The 23747-nt window shown below is 39.4% G+C and overlaps 1 protein-coding gene across 2 annotated transcripts in view; it reads right to left on the bottom strand.

The window, feature by feature from the left end:
• ankrd11 (ankyrin repeat domain 11) overlaps positions 1 to 23747 on the bottom strand; it is a 109842-nt gene that overhangs the window by 59358 nt on the left and 26737 nt on the right. For both annotated transcript variants that reach the window (XM_029277093.2, XM_065952867.1), the window contains exon 2: positions 18194 to 18273. The gene's annotated coding sequence lies outside the window, so the exon portion shown is untranslated. The remainder of the gene's footprint in view (positions 1 to 18193; positions 18274 to 23747) is intronic.

Raw genomic sequence — 23747 nt, 5'->3', positions numbered from 1 at the left:
GAAGCAACAACTAGGCAAGACTGTATAGTGTGATTACATTTTTATAGTATTGCTATAAAAAATTTGAAATAAATACATCACAAAAATCCGATCACAATTAGTACCAACACATATTCTATAAACATGCCCAATGCTTTCACACTCTGCATATGAAATGAGCTATCGAATGGAGCGTTTATATATGCATGTACGATTTGGCTGATCAGATAAAGCTCTAGCTAGCTGGCAGCTACACTGAAAAGAGAGAAGAGTGAGGACAATGAGGTGAAGAAGAATCTCTTGTGCATAAACAACTGAATTCTCCAACAAGAAAAGCATCTCTGCTATATGAAATTATTTTGGAATAGGGACAGACAGAGAAACTAATGTGCCAAACACTATGAATGTCAGAAAGACAAAGGAACTTCAATATAGTTAAATCTGAAGCACATCATATTAAGACGAAATACATGTTTGTCTCTATGGACTATGGCTCCATCCTCTCTTTCTGCATCTAATGTTGGGTCTTTGTATACGCATGTATAAATAATAATATAATAATGTAACAACAAGTACAGTATAGACCTACTCTTTCTGAAAAGTGTCTTGAGACAATGTTTGTTATGAATTGGTGCTATACAAATAAAGACTTCACACTGTTTTTATTTATTGTGCAGCCCGGCAGATAAGAGATCTCCTGAACAGAAAACATGTCAGCAGTGTTATTCTACACACAACAGCTGTCAGTCACCGTCACCAGTTAGTACGATGATTGATTTATACAACTAAGTCGCTGGGGTTCAAAACAATACTAAGATCTAATTAGTGATTTTCAGAAATGCTAATTTCTGGAATAAAAACAGAGTTTGATAAAGAAGCACTCTAGAGAAGTGTAAGTATAAGGGTGTAGCTCTAATTTTGGGCTGGTCTAAGCTATCGTACTCCGCGCTGTGGCAAATGAGGATTCATTGGTCTTACACACAAGAGGCCTCCTTGTTCATAACTGAACCACCCATAACTCAACCCTAGTATAGACCTGGATGTGAGTTTCAGGCAAAAGGAACACAATGACAGCATGTTTAAAGACCTCCAATCTCCAAATCGTTAGATACATATTGTAACTCCAGATTCTAGGAGTATAGGTGCAGCCCAGTAGTTAAGCAGTGTACACACATCAATTTACCCCTATATGGTCCAAGACCACCCAAACTCTAAACCAGTAGACACCTTCAACAATTCACTGGCGTACATTACTAGAGCAACACTTGCACACTCACTCACACACAATCACCCCCCCAGTAATGTGCAAGTGATTGAAGTGGGAACTAGGGGCTTCACTAACAGGTGGGCACACATGCTGCTCGGGAGATTCATCAGATTATCCCCCAAACACTCAGGGCAGGCTTGCCTTGATACAGTTTGTATGTGGGGTTAGTGTGTGGATAAGCTTTCTCTACAGGGCAGATGAAGAGCAGATCTTCCTCATCTCATTCCTGATCACGTACAGCTTGCGCACACACACACTCCCCCTGTATTTCATCTAGTTACTAGACTCAAATGTAACACGTCACGAAAGCCGTTACACCTATGCGGTTGGGTCATAAATCATAGCGATACATCAGGCTATAGTGACATTGCCGAGTTGTTGCCCGAGAATGTTTTCAATATTAGAGTCTGCTTGGGAAGTCATTTGCTAATGTAAGCATCCAAGCACAGGTTTCGCTTTATCATTTCAACAGGTGAGATTCTTCATTCTGTTGTACTTAATCGCTTATCTACAAAGCATAAAGACGGGCAGACTGGGAAAGTGGAAAGTGTCTTTATCCAAATCAGTCCACATGACTTAATTTTTGAGGTGGAGAACTGAACAATGAGGTGAATTTGAATGAAAGTATGAGGCAAGATAAGTGGTGAAACTTACTCCAATTTGCTGTATATATGAACATGAAATCATCCAAAACACGCTACAGCCATCAGTAACACTGAAACGTCGTCATCATCATCATTATGTCACCATGGTAACTGTCATTGTGTGTGTGTGTGTGTGTGTGTGTGTGTGTGTGTGTGTGTGTGTGTATATATATATATATATATATAACACACACACACACACACACACACACACACACACACACACGTTCTGCACTTTACATTTTAGGGGCATTTTAAAGTCTTTAGTTGAGCAGGTGCCGTGACATATCATATGATTGTCTTGGAATATATCAATTAAAGCAGAATCGCTGTATTGTGATGTAATCAATATCATGGACCATGTATCAGTATCTTAATGAGCAACAGTGTGATTCTCAGCCATAGAAAAAAATGTCAATATTGAAATGACAAAATATTTATTCTTAAGAATAGATCATTCTAAGAATACCTTGACATGATGAGCAGCCCAACTGGCTCAGTGCTGAGGTTAGAGTTGATACATAAATAGAGGGGTAAACATTCACAGGGAGCATTTCTAGTACAGTGTTGTCTTTTCTGCCCCCCTAAGGCCTCTTTAACAGGTGCTGTGCTTTTTTCACAACTCACCGCTGTTGGCTACATGTGGCATGGCACTGGAAAGTTGGAGAAAGCAATGCCAACTAGGCCACAGGTAAACTGAGCATGAGGTTACAATCAAGATTTCTTCTTGATTAAAAAAAAGCAGCTCAATGATGAAACTGGAGCTTAGCTGGTCTAAAGAAAAACAATGAGCTGGTGTAAATGTCTGATACCAACACCCTGGATAAACTCAATGACCCGATTGTGTGGGTGGAAACACAGAAACGCAAACAGTTTGAAGAGACCATCCAGCAGTTCTGCCATTTAATTCATGATTGTGGGTTGGCAACCATTTCCTGATGCCAAAATTTAGCATTCCTCTCTGCTCTGGTCTAAAAACAGGACTATGAAACTCATGGGATACAGACAGACAATAACATCAGACTTCTTATTTTCCATTTCAGCTTATTCAGAGTTCGTTGGTCTACATCACACAAATATGACAGAGACAGCCAAAACAAGCCTAACAGCTATGTCAGCGAAGCAAAGACCATAAGAAGAAACAAATATTACCAGCATGAGCCAGAGAGGAAAAAGATCTGCCATGATGAAAACAATGTGCAAGTGTATAGGGCTAAAAAATAAGGCATACCCCTATCATATCTTTAAATAAATGAAACTCTGCCTCATGTCCATGTTTTCATGTCAGTTGTTTATTTATGTGCAAGCTTAAATCCGTCTCCTGATTTTTACACTGTATGACAGTCATATGCAGGATAATTTACTGCTCCTGTTCCAGCACTCAACCACATCAGAGTGACAGATTTAGATCATCCAAGGAAACATCTACTGGATTCTGTCTTCACAGAATTATAGTAGCTCTTTTTGCAAGCAACCAAAATTGTTATTTCCATAACAATGCACACATGCAATGAATTATAAGTTGAACTGGAAGTTATATTACAATAAATTAAAAAAATGTGAAATCCAAGATACTGCATCTCAACATACATGAAATGACTGAACTGAGTATTAGAAGTGGAAAAATTCCCTTTTGACTTTTCTTTTCCTTTGATTCATCATAAAACCTTTAAAAACAAAGATTTCACAACATACACATATTACACCATTCTGTGTGTGGAATGTGATGCCATGCTTCTGACTAAAATAATGACTTATTGTTTACTAAATACCTCAAGTTAGTCTTGCGTTGATAAAGCCATGTGTACTGCAGATAGGTTAGCTACTGCCCATTGGTTGGGGGTAGTCCTCACAAGCAAAGGGTATTCATCTCACTGCAACATATGGCAGATGCTCAGTCCGCTCAGGTGAAATGTAACAGGATTTGTCTAGACAGCCTAACAGCAGCAAAGAGCCAACTCAGCACTCGAAACCTGCAAACTACAGCACTGAAAATTATTAAAGCCATGTACACCTTGCTAACTGGCAATTAATCTATTAGTCAAATGAATTGGCTTATATTAGTAGCAACACTTGCCAATGTGACATTATTCACCAGAGGTGTGAGAGCTAAAAACCTGCACTACTTCAGATTCAGGGAGATATGAATGCAATTAAAAAAGCAGGTGCAAGAGACTAATGGACCAAACTGACAAGAGCCAAATAAGTTCTGCTCATCATCTTTGAAGGCAATACTTCATTTCCAAAAATGACAGCATGAAATTCAACACATATCTGAATCCAAACCTCTGACATGCAGTCTAAAAAAAAAATCTGTACATCAGATCGGGCAAACAGCAACACCAACACAGAGGCAGATGGCATTAGAGTGTTAAATCTTGACTTTGTAGTTAATGTACCAACTTAACATACAAAAGACAGAAGATACGTAGGTTACATTCTACCCTGATTTGTGTCCATTTGGCTTTATTAATCCAAATAACATTTGTATTTCAGAGGAAAATGCAGCAGCCTACTGCTGTCTAGCAAAATGAAAAGATACAATACAACCAAATGTGATCACTCGGTGAGTTTAAAGCTTTCTGATGTGTCCAGGAGCAGCAGATAAGATGCAGGACAGAAAATAGACAGTCACCACACCTCTGATGTCTTATCTGAACACATCACTGTCACACAAACAAGCCACTTGCTCCTCACAAACGCGCACACACACACACACACACACACACACACTCACTCACTCTGAATGTGAGGGCGGCTGAGAGTGAGTCACTCTACATTCTGGCCATGAAAAAAAATAAAGCAATCTGTGGCAGTGAGACTGGGCATTAACAAATCTGCTTTAAATACATAGTACATGCACAACTTTTGCACACATAAATAATCAAAGTGATCGAGCCCAACTGTAACAGACATTTTCAATTATCAAGGCAAAATATGGTCATATTTGGTATGGTTGGTATGGTATGGTTAACATTACAATGTCCTAGTCTATATAGTCTCCATCACATCTTTCCAGGTTTGCTGCTGTCAAAAGCATCAGGACATTCTGTTGGATATAAAAAGCAGTGCTTGTTTATGCTTAGTGTTAGACCACACCACTTATTGTTCCAACTTTCATACTGAAACCAAATGCTGAGTTAATGTTTGGACCTACATCACAATGTTTTAAAAACATGTCCAAAGAAATTGCTTGTATAGCCCAAACATGATAAAGCCTATGTCTCTGGGTGATAGAACTTATTGTTATCTGCGTGGTAAAGACATACAAGTCATACTCCTTCATAAAAGTTCAAAATAGGAGTGTGATCATTCATTGGCTGAAGGTTGTGAGAAAAGCTGTATTTCTTTCCAGAGGTACCATGTAGATCTGAACGATGCATCGTTTTACCATCACAGATATTATTGCAATCTGCGCATATGCAACATTCTTACACAGTACATGTGATGTTAGTCAAGTAACATGAAGCAAGTCAAGCTGCCCCTTTTTTGTAGTTTGATGCAAACCAAAACTGACAGTTTTTCTCGTTTCCATGGCTAATCTTCCATAAATGTCTGTCTGAAATCACGGTCCATAGTCGCAAAACTTACTATTGTGCATAAACAGTCCCTGTCCCCTGCAATAAGAATGTACAGGCTTACAGGCACACATCACTGCACCTTACAGAAACACCGACATGACAATCAAGGCAGGCGCTAACTTATTGATTTCCTACTATCAGCACCTCATCCCTGTGCTCGTTAACAGGGCTGAGAATCTTTGGGTGTCTCACGTTTCTACTGATAATCTATTTTCGACTAAAAACGATTCTGGACTCATGAATCAAAGTCTATTTTTGAATTAGTACATACTTCAGGAACTACTCCAGTCATCTGTGAGACACTGGCTGAATTTCTTGCTGCTCCATTTGGCATTCTGCTGAGGTAAACAGCTAGCCTTAGCACTTATCAGGGAGTGACTGATTAGCCAAAAGCTTTTCGGAAATTATGAATCTATTCAAAATCTCAGAAGATAAGAATCTCGATTTTTACATAAATAGATTTTTTTCCCCACCTCTTCTCGTTAATGCTGTGGCCACAAATAAGACTCAACGGATATATCTGCAGCAAACACGTTGAAGTGTTTTGTTATTCACAGGTAGCTCAAGACGATGAGCTTTCCTGGTGAGAATAAAGTTCACAACAGCAAGACAGCAAGTGAAAGTCAATATTAAAAATATTGAAGCCGGGCTACAATTTTGTGAAAATGAATGGTACCCTATTTTAACAGGCAACTGTATCAGCTGTTTTAATGAACACTGCATAGTTAGAGGAGGTGCTACATGTAATTCTGAGAGGCCCTGAGCAGTAGTATACGAGAAACAAGCCACCGAGTACATTTGGAATACATTTGTGTGTTGGTTTCCCCAACAACACTTCTAAATATAACTCTCCACAACTGGAGCAAATGTTGAATAATGAACCGTAGGATGCTGTGTAAAAGGAAGAGACAGACATAAAAATTCAGTCAAAATTTTAAACAAAAACAATGTTTTTTTCTGCAAGGTTCATGGCCAAGTATGTTTAATAACCATCAATAGAATGATCATGTTTACTCCTAGACTAGATTGATCATCATTAAGTCATAAATGAAATTAAATCAATATAATATAATATTGATTTATATATTGACCCCCCCCCCCCCAGGTCAATATATAATAATAATTTCACATGTGAAATTATGAACATCATCATGTCTGGGTAATCTAGAATTACTGGTGCTGTGTGTTCAGTTAGTAAACCACAAAGCTACACAAACCGAGGGAACAGGGAGTTTCTGCTAAAAGGTGCATCTTTGAAATTCAGCTTTCTCAGAGGGCAAGTCAAAAAGGAGAGGTGGTATCAGTGCTAAAAAGGTTTTGTACAACACAGACGCTGTGGGAGTCTGGAAAGGCATCAGTGCAGCGGAAATAACTTCTCCAAGTCCTGCAACACTACCTCAAATACATGCACACAGCTGTTGTTATTAATACTGAAGTGACGAAAAGATTAAATATCTGCCTTTCATTTACCATGTGGGGAAACCACCATTCAGGTACGAGAGCAAAATAAGATGATTTTCATATTTCTGCTTGATTCAGGGCCAATGGCCGCAACAATGACAATGTTGTTATGCTGTTATCATAACATGTGAGTCTTGTGCTGTGAGGCTTAATTTTTATGATGTAGCTGAAGTAAGAGATTGCAAAATATCAGCAGCAGCTGCACAAAACAAAACAAAAACAACAGCATTGAAAGGTTCATATTGAACACGAGATTTTGCAATGCATTTGAGGAGAGCCATAACAACTGACTCTCTCAAATCAGGCATGAAGCTAAACAGGGCTGCGCAATTAATCCCATTTTCATTGTTACCACAATGAGCATTTGCAATAAACACATCGCAGAAGTCTGAATTTTACTTGATAAATTCATTTTTGTAAACAAGCAATGCCTTCTCACTCAGAACACATTTTAACTCTCAATGCTTATGCTTTCACACCATGTTGCAGTCAGATGAAGCTTGAGCCACACTTTCAGATGCCCTCAGATTAATTGGTGCCAATTTCGTGGTATATTAAACTGCTTTTTGTTTGAATATCTGATTCAGAAGGAACATGTTGCAAAGGTATCGAGGAAACAATATCATTATCGCAATATTGAACAATGTTAATGGATAGCGCATGTTTTTTTTTTTTCATCTCATGCTGGCCTAGTGTCAAACAAAGTTTATGTGCGGGAAACACGGTCACTAATAATTTAAGTGTGGTCCAAGATTTTAGTTGGAAAATCAGATCCAGAAGAAACACATCCCTGCATTCAGCTACTTCAAAAGGTCTATTGGGTTATCAATAGAAAAATTGTGATACCGCTAAAAATCTTTGATTCTGTGCTTCTTATGCTATAAAACACTTCACTAGTTTACTTGCAACAAGCCAGTGAAAAACTTTTCAAAGGCTACATTTGAAAAGTAAAGGAACTAGCCCATGGAGCTGTCCATTTATAAGAGAGTACTTAAATAAGATTAAGGGCCAATACTCAGCCAAGTGAGAGGATAAAAAAGGGTGAGGTTTTGAAGCCTGAAAAGAAGTGCCATTAACTTCTGGCTTAAGGTCACAAAAGAGGCCAACTGTTTTTTTTTAAATTGTAGAGGAGCAACAATGGGAAGAAAATAGGAAAGTAGTGATGATTGCTATAAAAGAATAACCAAACACAGAGCTTCCTGTAGGGCCAGTTTGTGATAGAAGATAAAAAGGTGTTAACCTAAGGAAAATGAACTAGTTGGCTTACAATAAACTTGAAAAAATTTTTTTTGATCATAGGTCATCTCCATCCCCATCTTCCCAACCCCCGTCCTCTACACCATAAAACACGTAGTCACTACAGAGCTGACACTTTGTTTTAAACAAAAGTTGCCCCTCGATACTCTTCTCCTTTTGCCTTTTCTCCAGTGACTGTGGCTCTCCTTCTGTTATGGTTATCTACATCTCTGACAAACAATAAGGCTGAGGCAGTGAAGCCCAGAGAGGGTCAGGAAGGGCCACAGATGTCTGCCCCCAGTACCCACCCCCACCATGCCACATTCAGCTATCGCTTCTATTGGTAGACAGCAGAGGGGAGGTTGAGTATAGTGGGTAGGTATTGGTTGCAGTGGTGGTAATACAGGGCTTCTAAGAAGGGATGGAAAGAGGAACTGAAGCTATTGTTACCATTTAGTATTACATCATTTCATGGCCAAGAGATGTTCTCTCTTCCACACATAAGTCAAGGAGAGCAGCCAGTATGTGATGAAGAAAACAAGGATTTCAAATCTGATAGATGGTCAGTTGAAAAACACAAAAGTAAAACAACCAGCCCTATCATCCTAAGATGGGAAAAGATAAATGATGAAGACCTGTGCTCTATATAACATGCGGTGCATATCTTCTATGCTTATTCACACAGAGAGCTTCCCTCCTCATCAACAGGCAGAGAGGGTATTGATCTTCCCTCTGGGTTTCCTATTTACAGTCTGCTGGTTAGCAGGGAGAGCAGAGAGGGTGTCTCCCAGAAACTTTACTCAGCAACCATTGATTTGTAATTAAACCAGGACCATGCATTCTTACACCATATCCCTGACTCGCGAAAGCCTCAGAGAAAGAAAAATGACTTTACATATAGTCATCTGAGCCCATGACCTACGTATAAACATGAACAGTCAGAAGAACAAAACCAAATGGTTAGCCGCAAAACTAAAAAGTATCTCGTTGGTATGTAGAGTTTATTCAAAACAATTATATCGGGCTACAATCCAATGTTATTCTGAGCCATTGCAGTCAGATTCAGGGCCTATTAATTAAAATATAGAGACATTATGTGTGATTTGATTTAGTACGCTTTGATTTCATTTTAGCCAAAACAAATGGTCAATCTTTTCTTTAGCAGGTTTGGGCCTCTCCCTAACCAGGTGTACCCTCATCAGACAACCTCTTTTTTTTTGCTTTATGGAACTGAACCAACAAATTACTAGCAAGTGTCAAAATAAGTGTGGACTAGGCCTAAAACAGAAATCTTATCTCTTTGGTATATCTAACTTTTTGGGCTTTACCAAATCCTGTCATCACTTAAAACGGTAAGTATTACATTCCTCCAAGAGGCCAAATTAAAGCCAATTCAGCTATAATAGGAGATAGAAAAATACTAGAGGTCTGTATCTGGTTAGATGATTTTTTATACTTTAAAACATGGTTGTGTAGTCTGATATGACAGAATGACCATCAGTCTCTTCAAGGTTAACGGGCTTTGAAAGATATCACAAAGTTTTGGTGAGCATGTTTGTAGAGAGACCAATATGTAGATTCTGCCCCCCAGAGGGCTCTAAATCAATACTACAATAACAAAAGATGATGCCGAGGCTAGCGGGGAATCATGGGAGCTCTCTCTGCTACCCCTTAATACGTCAAATACAAAACAAATCCCTGTATTTCCACATGTTTAACGCGACGTGACACGTGACACGCCTGTGTCAGCTGACACAACGTAAACTGTGTCTCCTAGTCTGTCCAAAAATGCGTGGTTCTTGCTCTAGCACTTGCAATGTTGATACCATCAGCTTGTTTTCTTCCATTATTTCTACGCATTGATGCTATGCAACCTTGGGGTCAAAGCCCATTTTGGAACTGCAGCACAAACCACCTAAGCCAGTGTTGGCCCGATTGGGGAAAATACATACAAGAGTAAATTGAACCCCAACAGCATTATCTAGGTTTTTCAATTCAATTTGGACTAAAAGTCCAGTTTTAGTTGCACAAATACAATAAATCCATTATTTTAACATCATGTAAACCTACTGAGTGGATCTCACAGGGTGTGGTGACTGCATCCCAGAAAAGGCAAGGCATTCTTGGGTCAAACAGTTATAGTAAAGTGCAGCTCTGGCTGTGAGTATATGAGAAGCAGAACAAAAAACAAGCTGAAGAAGGACAGCACAGGGACAGAGCAGACAGGGAGTTCCAACATGGAGGCAGGAGCCATATGTCAGCACAGTTCAGCAGACACAGACTCCGTAAGGAAAGGTCTCTCTCTCTCTCTCGCTCACTCTGGTTCTTGCATGTCTTCCTGCTTTTTCTGAATTCTATGGAGCTCCCTTCCCCCAAACCACAAACACAGAAACAGTCACTCCCACTCTGCTCCCCTCCTTCCACACTGCAGAGAGGCGTGCAGGTTGGAGGAGGAGGGCCAGGAGAGTGAAGTGGCGTGGGAAGGGTTAAGTCCAAAAAGATCCATCTGCTTCCTCGTCTGTCCTCTTTGCTGGCTGCTGGCCCCAGTCCAGCTTTTACACAGCCTGCAGCCTGACGCAGAGCATAAACTCATACACACAACTGGATAGCACGCACCCAAACCACGGTGCTGACAGATTTGACCATTTCTGCAAATCTTTTTCTATAAATATGAAAAGGGAAAGGCCTTCGACAAGATACCCATGCCCTGGAGGTCTTTAGCTTTTTGATACTTCCACACCAACAAGCAAACGAGCAAAGCACTGAAGTTATTATTTCCCTCTTTGGAAATAATTTTTGAAAAGATTAACATATTACAATCTGTATTATCATACATATCACATGCACCAAAGAATGTTCTCCATTTACACCTGCTTCACAGTAAAGGGTAAAAGGGATTGAAGCATCTAGTGTTACTGACTTTACTTGCACTCTGCAGTCTGCACAGCCGGACAGCTGCAGGGAATCAAAGGCAGGAACATAAAGAGAGGAGACAATGTGTGTGCTGCTGCATACACTCATAAGGGAGTAGGTTGTGTGTTCACTGAGAAGAGAGGTTGTATGATGAAGGAACACCTGGTTAGGGAGAGGCCCAAACCTGCTAAACCCTCACAGTTATTCCACTTTTGTATGTAAACAACACAACATAAAAACCTGTTTCTATACAGTACACTGGACTGGATTTTCAATGGTGAAGTCAACACAGACAGACTTGTTTAGGCCGTAAATATTGAGGTGTGTCGGCGAACAAGAGAGGGACACAGAGGGGCGTGCAGACTTACAGTATGTCAGACAACAAGGTCAGCTCATCCCAGGAGAGGTGTTGGCTTTCTAACAGAGTACAGCTACTTGAAACCAAGGTCACTACTCTGTGGCTGAGAGAAAGGAGACAGAACAGTGGGGCCAGACAGGGACAGCTTTGCCACATGGGCTATGTATAGGTTGGAAGTGTTTTGAAGGCTAATGAGTGTGCAACAGTGTTTTAAGAAGTATGAATTGAATGTGCAGGCCTACATTCTCACTGGCAGAAAAGGAAATCCACACCCATTCAGTGTTGGATTTCCTGAATGTGCACTGCTGCAATCATTGCTAAAATCTATTTAGCAGGTTTAGTTGCCATTACTCATTGAACCTTTATTAGACATTCTTATTGTTTTTATGGCCTTCAAGAAAATAAATGTTTTCAAAACTTTGCACTCTGATACAGAGATTACAGCACACTTTCCTGTAAACTCTTCAAACAGCCTAAAATATGGTCATTCAGCAATTCCAACTGAGTGCTAATCCAGGCTGAGCTCTTACACATTGGCGTGGAGGAAAAAAACACAAGGCTAAGTGTGTCTGTTTTTTAAATTTGTCCACTGTCCTCAAGTTGATGAGATAATAGGAAGAAGTGCTTAACAGTTAGTTTTTTTTAACTACAACATTATTTAGAATTAACCAAAATACCTAAAAATAGACAAACTCAAAGCTAAAGAACATTTACAGAACTTTTACTTACACAATCAACAGAACTTGATGTTTGTATAAGTGCACAGCATGCAGGGGCTGGTTACATGAGGACTGCTACATGCAGCTGGATAAGGGATATTGGATGAACCAACAAAACCAAACAGTGTAAGGGGAGGGAGGGTGAATTCAATTTTATCTTATCTTTCCCCACCTTGGACAAGGGCCTAGCAGCTCTAAAATTAGCCATCACATCTAAACACAGTCTTTGGTGTAGCTACTCTTTGATGGGAACTTGGCTCATAGCTGACGCACTGAAAGCACAAGCAGATCTCCAAATACAGAGATGGAGCCAAGAGAGTGTAAAATGCAAACTAGTGACATGCAGTCCTTCACTTTCTCCATTTCTACATTCCGTTGCAGGCATTTGGATGAAGCTTTCATCCAATCAGTCATTGAAGAAGCCTACTACAGCAGTAGAATAAACTTAATATTGTAGTGCATCAATATTATGTGAATTCAGAATTACATATTCATCATCTTTTGGGCAAAAATATTGTGACGATATGATTGTGTGATTTCTATGTCTAAAAATAACAGGCATACTGGCAGCAAGGTGGTGTAACACTGCAAAATTACACAACAATACTATACACTTTCAATAAATTAAAGTTTAAGTAATCGGCATTTAATTATTCAGATTTCCATCAATTACTAAATCTGCATTCTATAGCTAACTTGAAGTTTAAAAAAACCACAGTATCGCTACAAGATTTCCGTAAATGTAAATAAGTCTAATGCGCTTTACTTAAAAATACATTAACAGTGCTGCAGCAAAATTACAGGTGAAGAAAAAAGGCAGCAGATATGACTAAACAGGGAGAGTGCAAAATAAAAACCGGCAATTTTTCAAAAACACAGGGTTCTAGCCGGTGACTGTACAAGTAGAAAGGAGAATACATGGCAATTCATAGACCACCAACATCATAAAGCAGCAGTGAGTCTTAACCAGTTTAACCATCAGGTACAGCTCCTGTTTGTGTGTGCGTGTATTAACATGTACTTAAGTTTGTGGAAAACAGTGATTGTGAAGAAGCTATGACCTCCCAGCAGCAGCAGAAAAGGAAAACTTGATGCAAGCAAACCAAAAATCCTTAGGCCGTGGCTGTTAAAATTTTTTACTTTCTTGTAACTCACTTACATAATAGGGGTCAAACCGATCTGGCCCGATACGTGGTCCGTTTGGATCCGTGGATCATTGCAAGATTTATAAACATTGAGTAGCCTATAATAAATACAACCGCTAAATCCCTGTGCAGAGTCTCAGTGAAAAGAAGGTAACGTTTAAGCAGTGCCATGTAGACCCGCTATACAAATGGAAGACTTCACATACCCTACACCTTACTCACGGTACAAATGTGATGCACACTATACCTCTAGCTTATCATGATATCTGTAGACCGACAACAAGTCAACTTCTTATATGCTACGCATTTATGCTGTTCAACTTCCGGGTCAAAGCTCGATGCGGGAACTGTTGAGCGTGTGCAAAATGCTTAGGCCAGTTGTGTTCGAATTGTGACGTATACATGCAGTAAATTTATCCCCAACTGCATTATCTAGGTATGTTAGTAGACTTCAACAAATTCCACTCAGTATGATTTCAGTTGGATTAACATGTTTACATACATTTTAAAAGTTCGGTTTCAGTCAAAATAAGCCCTCTGGGATAATAAAGAAATCTTTGATTCTTGACTTTTCAAACTGCATGTAAATATACTTGCATGCTGGTTGTAACCCTCCCTACACAGAGGCTACAGAGACTAACAGGTCGGGAAGAGTGAGTGTGCGTGTGTGTGTGGTCAAACGGCACAAAAACATGGAATTAGGGAATACTAACAAACCATATCACAACCTGTTAGCCGTGAGAAATTTCACACTGAATTTGAAATGAACTCTAACCTGCTGAGTCACCACTGGGCATGCTGATGAGGCTCTCCCGGACAGGGGAGTGATACATAGTACTGCATACCCTAGCTTCCCATCTGCCTGAAAACCACGACCTATGGCAGACCTCAAATTCCTCTGCCTAAGAAGTGAGCTCCCTGCCATTCAGCTTGCTTTAGCGTATTTCTCTGCACTACACGCCACAGTGGCTCGCCTGTTCCCTGCAAAACAGACTCCTTCTATACAGCATTAGTATGCAGGCTGCCAGAGGGGGAGGTGGAGGAGCAGCAGAGGGGAGGAAGAAGGGAAGGCAGGGAAAACAAAGCCGCTATAGTCGTCGCTCCAGCCGGGCCAGGCCGAGCCGAACTAGCGGGGGCGAGTTATGTAATGTGACTGGCAGGGCCCACTTCCCTGTTCAGAGCTGCTGCACACACTAATCCCCACTGAGGAACAAGCCCCGCTTTTGAGGAGGGGGTGGGGAAAGAAGGGGAGCTTTGAGGAAACCAGAGGAGAAGGTGTGATTACAAGAATTTTGGCCTTTCATCTGCACCAAATCTAACAGAGACACTTCCCCTCTGTGCTCCTCTACTGAAAGATAACACAATATTGATTGATGGCTGCCATATTGATTATACACCACTTTCATACAAGAAGCCTCTATATGACATGTTATAATGACACACACTCAGCACACCTTGCCTTCTATCACACTAAATGAAACAGGAAAAATGATGGTCTTACTTAATATAATGCATAAAGAATCTGACTAATATATCTGTTGGCTTATATAATTGGAATATAGATATACCGTATTGGTCCGGATATAGGACGGCCTTTTTCCCCATCGAAATAGGACCGAAAAAGTCGGGTCGTCTTATATTCGGGGTCTAGTGTTCAGAGCGCAGCTCTAATTGTTCGCCTGTCCCTTTAAATGTCAACACACATGACGCGCTCTGGGAGGAGCAGGGGAGCGATGACAGTGAGAGCGAACACAGCGGGGCGGAGGACGTGTGTGAGGAATAGGAGACATCGGAGGAGAAGTTTGGCGAGCTTTAGTTTCGTTAAAAGATGTGGCCTGTATTTCCTCTGTTATTTCAAAATGTTAAAAACATGTTGATAATATTGTTTGATTGTTAATCGATTTTCATTTTGAATCATACTGTACATAGTTCGCCCTTGTGAAACACTTTGTTTTGAAAAGTGCCGTAAGCCTATACCGATAAATACGGTATGTTAATTATTATTATAATTATTAATACAACAGGTGTTTAATTCAATATGTTTTTAATATTGTTATTTTCAAATAAAATGAAGTTCTTTAAAAAAAGTTCTTTATAAAAACAAGATCTGGTCTGCAAATCTTTTTTTTTCTAAATATGAGTGTTGAAAAACGGGGGTCGTCTTATAATCAGGGTCGTCTTATATTCGGACCAATACGGTATGTATCAGTGTAAATACAGTTTCAGAATTTAGCGATAGAATAAAATAATGCATTTAAAAATGCTAAGGTTGATAAGAAATGGTGTTATCATATAGTTTGTCTAGCTGTGTGCTCCAACACAATGCTTGTTTACGACACTCTTGGTACTTCTCCAGGGGTCAGACTTTGGGCTCTGTCCCTTACTGCATAGAATATCCACTCCCTCTTCCCAAAATTTCCTTTCTACCTTCAGCTGTTCTGTCAAAGAGCGGCAAGTGACAAAACATGTAAGTAAGCACTCTCTTGAATATCCTTCCATATTGTTGTAAATTTGATTCAAAATCCCATACAAACTTCTCGAGGCCTTCGCTCCTATGTCTGGAGCACATTAACAGTTTTATAATCACACTATCATGCCATAGCAGAGCATTGTCAAAGCCACACATAACCCAGATAGGGGGAAGGTAGACACACATGGTTTAATAAGGCTGAGAGGAAGTGGCACAGTCACAGAGTGAAAGAGAAACACAGGGTGAAGAAAAGGACAAGCAATTGAGTCTGTTCTTCTAACTCCTGAGACCAGGTGGAGGATTTAAGGCAGTTAAAAATAAGAGTCTGATTCTGATTTACTTAGCTGCTTGCCTGGAAACCATGTGACTGGCATCACATGAGGGAAGGGAGGAGGAGAGTGGCAGAGGGTTTATGTGTGTGTGCGTGGTTGTGTGTGAGTCCAGCCCTCATAGGCACACACGCCCACAGCATGTACTCCACTCCTGGCACCATAATAAGCTTTGTGATCGGTTTCCTTGGTTTCCACTGACAGTAAGCAGATATAGGCTGCTCGGAGAGGTAAACAGAAGCAGTTCTTGCTTGTGCACAGCCACAGGCACACAGACACAAGAGGTGGGTGGGAGGAGAGTAAGTGAGTCGGAGACAGAGGGAGAGAGACAAATTTTTGCAGAAGAGGGGGATGTGCTAGTGTTGCAGCAGTTGGTCAGGGCTATATCTAAAAAATTAGATTATTCTTTTCTTGTATATTTTATTGAAATGATCAAATCACTTTTCTTAAAATCCAGAGGCCGATGTTTGTATTGTTATCTACTATCTATTAATTGGTGGATCTGCACTAAATGGCATATGAGTTTTTACTTGCTGTAAATGGTGCAGTAGGGGCTGCATTGTATGCAAAATGCATACTACATCAAACAAAGATGTTGTTTGAATTTACACTGTAATGTAGATGAAGGCTATATAAGCCGTCTTGTGTCAAGATGGTCTTGTAATCAAATATGCACACAAACGATCCAAGTGTTTAGGAATTGTATCCGTCTTACTCTTCTATTTTTCACATGACGGAATTGTGTCTACTGTTGTATTAAAACTAGGGAACATTCCTTCAGTTAAACCAAAAATGTGTACAATTTTAAATTCAAGGAAACACATGCTGATCACTTGCTGAACTTAGAACAGATTTAGACTCCCATAAATTCAGAGAAGTATTTCATCCTCAACTTCTATTGCTGTCATGAGCAGAGGCTGTTCAGGCACTATCACTATAACCACTGTATTTTTCACTGATTGAACCCCAGATTTCACTCAAGAAAGCTTTCTTTCAATGTCATTTTGCATTTGCAAATCACATTGAAAGAAAATGTCAAAGAAGTGTTCATTTATATTTGGCAATTTTTAATGATACCCTGTCACTCACAGTATGGGCTATTTTAATAGGTTTACACTTTCTAATTTTATCCTGTTGGGACCAACAACATCGCAGTTATCATCTATGATTGCAAATTCAAAGTAGAAGCTGTGTTTAAGCATATCAGCAGCAAACATCTTATATAAAATGTGTTCTGCGCTCATGATTCAAAACCGTTCAGCAACAATTACTGACAGGAAGAGGTATTTTCGTATGTGCAATATACTGCATGTGTGAGTGAGGGTAATGGAGAGCTTTTGTTTGACACATGCTGGTTCTGCACTACAGAAGCAGTGACCTATTTTTCACAGTCTCTAACGCACACACAAATGCACACAGACACACAGCCTCTGAGAAAGGGACAGGGAAACAGAGGTTAGGCATGCACTAAATCCTGTTCTTAATACATGCATACCAGTGGATAGAGTTCAATGCTGCTGTGCTTTCAGTCTGCCTGTTGGTACAAGCAACTACTTCATACACAGTCTCTTGCATGACTTACAATGAAGGGGAGAGCCTGATACTTGTAGTATGCAATCATACATACAAGTTCTCTCAAGTACAGACCGTCTGTCTTTAAACCAGCTTAAAAAATACTATCCTGGTATTTAGGATAAGCAAGGGCTCGTTGAGTTGTCTGAATTTCAGTGATTGCAAAAATACAATTTGGTGAAATAAAAGGAACTACTAATATGCAAGACCAATAATATCCACACTTGCCACATATTGCACACTTGTCTCACTTGGAAACACACTTGGAAAGCACTAAGGCTTGAGACAAGATTACGTGCAAATATGACATTTCAATCCTGTGTTCCTCACTGCTGTGTTCACAAGGATACACACACACTAGTGTACCATGCATACCATCAAATTCAACTGCTAGCACAATCAGATATAGCCGAAAAACACCATTTACAGAATCAATGCCTGGCTTGAAGACTTTCATGGAAAGGGCCATGTATCAGCATGTTGGTTATATTTTCAGAAATATGATAACAGTAAACTTACCGATTCCATGGCTGTGGGAGAATGTCAGTGGGCTAAAATCCAACAAGAAAAACCCCTGCTGCTGCAGAGTCCCCAGAATCCTGAAAGACAAGATGAAAACAATACCACACATTAATTACTGGGACAGCACAAGCAGTTTAACATTCCTTACAACAGGGAGGTAGGTATTGGGGTGGATGCAGGGAGTCATGTTTCTGCTCCTGACATTGGTTCCAATGTGAGTTTGGGTGAATGTTTATCTAGACTTTATGAAATTAAATGTGGTGTTCTCCCGGCGTCAACTTTAGGTCCTACACTTTTTAACATTTATATGTTATCTCCAGGAAATGTCATCAGGAGAAACTGCATCAATGTTCATAGTTATGCTGATGATGCACCGCTCTATATTGCTGTGTCTCCTGATGACACAGGGCCAATTGATTCCCTGTTTAACTGTATTTTAGATAGTAAGTTATGGATGGCAGAGTACATTTTATAGATCAACAAGGACAACACTCAGGCTTAAGTTATTATAAATGGAGCTCATAGAGAGAACCTGAATTACAAACTCCACAGTCTGCAGTCAGTTGCTCCCACCTATTTATCAGATTTGCTTTTAACCTATGAGCCCACTAGAGCTCAGTTGTTCCCAATGTCCAAACTAAAAAGTATGATTAGCCATCGTTTTATCACAACAGCCCCTGTCTGTGGAATTCTCTGTGTGGGGGCTGACTCAGTTTCCCTTGTGTGCAGCACAGCAATGCATTTGCACATTCAACGGCTCTAACTGCTGAACGTGTTTTTCGACTGATGTCTCGCTTGCCTTAAGATCAATTTGATTAAATGAAGCGGGCAGTGGCTGTGAATCATGCTCCGATGAGCAGCTGTAAATACTGTAACTAGTTGAAAATCTCAGCTAATTGCACGACTCAGCACGGCTTATTTGATAAACATATTTTGGACAAATCCTTTACAATTAAATGTTGGAATTTTTTTATTTTGAAATTGATGTATCAGGGAATGTGGTGTTTTCAGCAGCTGAACACAATTCTGCAGAGGAGAAACAAAACTTAAAACCACACAGATGCAGTTACAAGCTACAACGTACTGCTGATCACTGAGCACATAACTTATTAAAACATCTTTCTCTGGTCTCATGCACAGAAATGAGTTGAGCATCGAGCAGGCTTGTTTGAGGGGGAAAAAAGGGGGGTCTTGCATGCATATGGATTCAAATACATACTCCCTTTAAATATTGTAAAACTGTGACATTATAGCATTAATGCAAAAAATACAATGATATGAATCCCAGGTCCATCTCCTACCACTAATAACTTTCTATTCTCTAACTTATATTAATGTTTGTTTACATACGACTTTTATCTGCTCTTGCTTCCCTTCAGTTCTCCTCTGCAAACACAGAGACGCACACACAGCCCACAACTTTCACACAGTGGCTTCTCAGGCCCTGCCTCTCTCTCTGCCTGTCTGCTCCGTTTACAAAATTCATCAGCAGTACATTTTACAAAGACGTCAAAATATTACAACTTGAACTAACGTTAAAGAAGAAAATCTCCAATTATTCCATTATGACAACAGTCGACAACACTTTTTTCATTCTTTTGCCGTAGTTAAGTTACTGACATAACTTTCTATAAACTCAAAGTTCATTTTTGTCTTTCGAAATAAAAGCAAGTTTCGAATCTAATCAGGAAATAAAGTACCCTCAGTTCAAGTCAGTATAAAATACAAAATAAAGCACAGCAAAGTACAGTTTGCTGTGCGAATGTTTCAGTTTAATTATATACTTCAACTGGTATACTTAAAAAGCCATCATTTCAAGCTCAAGTATGAAGAGTGATTAAATTAATCATATTCTTAAATGAAGATAAATACTGAAAACCAGGTCTTTTTCTGTGATAATTCTTACATAGTTTTGCTTGAGTATGAATATTGAGCAATATTTAGCTGCTATGTCATGTTTGGCCAGTTGTCAGGGGCTGGTGTGGACCAAAAATGCCAGAGCAGAATTTTAGTCCCAGTCCATCCCTGGCAACAGATGATAAGCACTATATATTTCAAGAGATGCACAATCCACTTTTTCTCAGTTTCGATCTGATTACGATACATATCCGATACTGATTCCAAAATGTTTTTTAACATAATTAAACTGTTATTGTTGGTGTTGGTATTATGTGTAAGGTTACAAAAAGCTGTAGTAAACCCGGCATTGCATTGCGCTGGCTTCAAATACAAACAGTTAGCAGCAACACATGGTTTTCAAATTAAATATTTGAGGGCACTTTCGGTTCAGTCTGAATGTCTTCAAAGTGAGACTGTTTGAGCTGAGAATGTTTAAAGTGCCCAAAGCTCGTTCTTGATAGGTGACGTGGATCTGCGCCATCAGTCCGAAATGTAAATTAGGTCCATATCAGACCCAATACCGATATTAGATCGAAGCCATCTATATACAGTATTAGAGCTGTGCATCTTCACTGGTCTTGCGATTCGATTACGATTATCCAGTCAACAATTCGATTCGATATCACGATTCATCCTCAATTTTCTATATTACTGCACATGGCTACTATTTAATAAACAGAGACAAACAGTCTTATAAATATGAACTCCTTTTGTATACGGTAATTTAAAAAAGTGATTTAGACAACAATGTCATTGTCAATATCTTTATATTGTAAGTTAAAATTAATACATTATATAGGTAGTCTACAGTATAGGAAATAAGTTTAAGTTTTTGTGTGTTTAGTTTATTATACGAGCGAAAGATGTTTTTAAGTCACTGTGTGATCCCTTTTCAGGACGTTGTAGCTCTTAGCTGTGAGCTTTGTTCAGGGTTAGTTTTGTTTCTGTCCTTTTTATTTCAGACGAGTTGTGTTACGTTGCTACTGCTGTAAACACCCCATTTCCTGATATGAATGTTTCACATTAAAAGCACTTCAACTACAGATAGGCAGGAGACTTTTATTGTGAAGAACTTGTCGGAAATAGAATGTGTTTATCATGGAACGAACGCAGCTTTAGCGGAGGTGCACTTATTAGCGGTGATTCTCGATGACGCTGTGTCGGAGTAAACTGTGTTTACAGCCGCTCACTTTATCACGAGTCACCGCCACAGCCCCCATTCTTTTAGTTATCCTGTACTTAAGACAGAGAGGCATCAGTTTAAACACACCTTTAGCTGTAATGAAGATGCTAATAAACAAACTCACTCAACGCTGCGCAAAACAGCCGCATTTAGCGGTTGGCAGATGCTTTTTTCTAACCCTCATCAGCATCGATTACGTCCTGTCCCTGCATCGATGCATTAATCTTCTAGTCTGCATCGCGATGCATCGATTAAATGATTAATTTCAACAGCCCTATACAGTATATATTTAAAATAAACAATAAAAAATGTACTTAAAATGTATGAATAATCATGATTATTAATCGTGATCTCTTATCAAAATAATTGTGATTGTCATTTTGACCAAATTGTCTAAAACTACATCAACCACCCTTTCAGTGATTCTAATTCTAATTCTTGAAAAGACATGTAATTTCAGTCAATTTCATCATGTTAAATGGGCTGTAAAAGAAGCACACATACAAAAAAACTGGCTACCATTATATAACAATAGCCACTAGCCATAGCCAGTTAGAATTCCTTGTCTACAATATCTAGTAAAATGCAACACAAGGCAACCCAATGAAATGAGTTAGGACCCAGCATCCCAGTCCTGATCATGTTCCCAACCTTTCTAGTTGGCTTGTCGCCCTTCCCCCAGTCCCTTCCCAGCTATGAGGGCAAGGGTTTATCAGGATTTAGGAGGCAGGACATGGGGAGGGGGGTTATTTAACAGAGGCCCAGTGTTGGGCTAGACTGGTGACATTCCAGACTCAATATGAACCCACATTTGTTCCATCAATCTGGTATTAAGATATCACAAGGGGACTGATGACCAACAGTCATTAGCAACAAGTTGCCAGGTTTAACAGGATTTTAAAAAGACAGTGTTTTGGAAGAGCAACAACAATAAAAAAAACTTGTTACATGTGCACAAGAGCTACAAGATCGTGTCAAATAAGAACAGCATGGAGGGTTTTACAGTAAAAAGTACAAAGGCTTATAGTATAGGCAGGGTGGCAGGTGGGTACGCGGCACAGGATTAAGGCCAGACCAGGATGGCCTTAGTGGTAAGGAGGATGATGATGGTTAGATGCGTATTTGTTGTTTGTACTGTAGTGGAACCTGTGGGGCTTTCCCAGCGGGAAGCACAGGATTGACGGATTGTAATAATCCAGCCAGGAAGCAAAGCACCACCCCCACTAACAGTTTTGAAAACAATGTATGAACATTGCCTTTGATGATCATCTTCAAAAAAAAGGAAGAGAGACCCAAGATGTGTACATAAGAGGTGTACACTTTAAACTGTATGGTTACACCAACAAGCATCAAATGCCACAAAATGGTTTGATTACATTTTTTTGCAGCATTAAAGCAAGTGTGTTGGTGGGCATATCTTCTTCCTCAGTCTGCTGTTTTTGCACTGCTCTGCACCTACGTAATTTGCCTATAAACAACAAAAAGTTGTGTTATGCTTGTTGGTGTAGAAAAGGCTTCCCTTTTTCTACACCAACAAGCATAACACAACTTTTTGTCAGACCAAGCTAAGTCAACAACTACTGGCAGTAGCCGAAGCAAGCAAACCATTGCCAAAACAAATAATTGTAACAGGTATTAGTAAAAAAAAACATGAAATAATGCTCATGTCAACAACTTACTGGTAGTAACTGAACAATCAATCAATGTTAATTTGTATAGCGCCAATAACAAACGTTATCTCGTGACACTTTACAAAAGAGAAGGTAAAAGACCTACCTCTTTGTTATTTAATATCAATAATATAAGAAAGCATAAGCAATACATTTGCTTAAAAAACTGAAGACAGATAGATTTTCAAATTACAAGCAAGCCATTAGAAAGAAGAAATATAAATAAATGAGAAGAAACTTTTTACATCAATGTTTCTATTACCAAAATGTTTCTGAATTGAGTTCGTGCAGCAAAGGGAAAAATTATCACAGAGTGTGTTACAATTTCACAGATGTACAAAGACTCTTAAATGTTGCTCATGGTTGATTATTTTGTGATTTAGGCTGTTTATTCGGAAGTTGTTCAGCTACAGTAGATGTGGAATATCATTTAAAAAACCTTACAACTTCTCTTCATGAGAACCAAAAGACAACATACAGGACACCATCTCAGACCACAAAAGTAACATGCTATGAAAAACATTAATGAAAGCCTAAGTATAGAAATGCCAATCATGAGCCAGTTGAACCAGCTTATCTCTTATCAAATTCAGCCTTGTTAGACACGTTAACTAAGTTGACAACTTTGGAATGAGGAAGCAATGTGTTTCTACCAGTTTGGCATTTGTTCAACCAGGTGCAATATCATGTAAACCTTCCAAGAACATGTAACACTATCCTCGTATACTATACTCTGCACCCAAACCAATGACAGCTGGCTTCAAACACAGCCTTCCAGTGACTTTCTTCAGACACTTTA

This window comes from Labrus bergylta, chromosome 3 (assembly GCF_963930695.1).
Source record: "Labrus bergylta chromosome 3, fLabBer1.1, whole genome shotgun sequence".
In the NCBI taxonomy this organism is placed as follows: Eukaryota; Metazoa; Chordata; class Actinopteri; order Labriformes; family Labridae; genus Labrus; species Labrus bergylta.
Note: the sequence above shows the minus strand (reverse complement) of the source record. Positions and strands in the feature narration are given on the sequence as shown.